A 1909-nucleotide genomic window follows, 5' to 3' on the forward strand; every position below is an offset into this window, starting at 1 on the left:
GTATCCAAAACATGGTCAGCCGTACAATAGCAAAAACATGGCAAACTAATCTCCTTGCACAAGAAGAAAACGGGGGAAATGTGGAGAGCATTATTAATAATTGGTTAGCTGAGAAAGGCCACACTGATATAATGCCACTAGTTAAACTGAAGGAGAAAAGTCAGCAGTCAGCAAGCTGAAAGGAAGAGTCAGCAGCGACCTTGCTGCAACATGAGGATAGGGAGTTGAGATTAGTCCTGAATACATCCTAAGAATATGTAGAAAGTATCAAAAGTAGAACCATAGGAATGTAGAAGTAGGCGTAGGTGCTGATATGCAAGCTGACCAATTCTGAGCTCAACTTTTGCAATATGTATGAAGTTCATTATTAACTGTATTTAACCCGCCGTACTGATCAATAAAATCGAGCCTGTGATGATCAAACTGATGTCCTGGTTCCCTTCCGTCGACAGTTCTGCCTTTGGTCCCCAGCCCGGTGGGGGTGGTGCCGTGAGGCAGATGGGAGACACACCTGATGCATTTGCATTGCAGAGGCAGGGGGCACAGCGGGAAGCAATCATGGCTTGCTTGCTGTGGGGAACAAACATTCCTAGATCCAAGATGAGGATTTTTGGGGCTGCTTCTATTTCCCTGCTGCTGGCATGCCTCAGTGGTTTTGGGGAAAGGAAGCATGTCACTACTCGGTTTGGCCTGGGTCGTTGGGCTCAGATAGTTCCTGGGCTGGGCCCACTGCGTGGCCTCCTTATGTTTTTGGGGATTCTGGTTTGTCCTACCAGTCCTGGTCCCCCTTTGTGAGCCAGTTTTGGGGTTTCTGGTCCAGCATGGGCCAGGGCCCCCAGGGCCTTTCCTTCTCTGGCACTGCTCTGCTTGGCTGCTGCTCTTTTGCTTTTCGATCAAAAAAAAAAAATTAAAAAAAAAAAATTTAAAATTAAATAAAAAAGATTGAAAATAGCGGGCAGCAGCTCTGAAGCACTGAAGCATTGAAGGGCCAGAAAAGGACATTCCAAGATTGTTCAAATTGTTTGAAATTGTTTTAAATTGTCTTATGACTGTCAATGGTTTTTTGATAACTATTGATGGAACTCTTTTGCAGAAGTTTGTTTTCAGGACCAAAAAGGACTGTCAGATATTCCAAAGGAAACAACTTCAGCACTTGGACTGTTCCTGAAACTCAGCTGCATGGACTTGAATTCTCTTTGCATTGTTTCTTGCAATTTTCTTAGATTGTAGGATTGTTTTAGTGATTTGTGAGTATTCTATATTTTACAGGTGAAGAAATTTCCTGTTCATTCCACATCAGCATTTTTCTTTTAATTTATACAATTTAGAAAGGTGAGATGTCACAGATATTTCTTCACAGAAATCCTTTCTTTCAGATTTCTGCGTCTTCTGGAGGGCAAAGGCCTCAGAAGACAAGGTAAACAATTATTATCAGCTGCTGTGGAGTGTAACAGGGGCACCTTGATTGGCTCATGCTTCTTGTTTATAATTAAGTGCCAATCACAAAGTGCAAGGCCGGGGACTGAGTCCTTGGGCCACAACTTTGTTATAGATTTTTTTCTATCGATTCCTAGCCTAGCCTAGCAGCTCTGCAAACCTCTCTCTTTATTCTTTTCAGTATAGTAATAATGTATTATATATGATATCTCAATAAATCAGCCTTCTGATCAAGAAACAAAATTCACCATCTCTCTCTCACCAGCAGCGACCCACTCAGGCGCAGTAATACACCCCACCATTTTCCCCACCCAAGGCTGGCACTCAGAGCAGCCTTGTGCAAATCTGAGCTCCCTCCAGCCCACACTGGACCTAGCCAACAGACCACAGTTGAATAGGATATAACTTAATAAAAATTACACCATTAAAATAACAATCACACAATTACAAACTCTTCGCTGAGCTATGTGCA

Source organism: Melospiza melodia, unplaced genomic scaffold, assembly GCF_035770615.1.
Source record: "Melospiza melodia melodia isolate bMelMel2 unplaced genomic scaffold, bMelMel2.pri scaffold_99, whole genome shotgun sequence".
NCBI lineage: Eukaryota > Metazoa > Chordata > Aves > Passeriformes > Passerellidae > Melospiza > Melospiza melodia.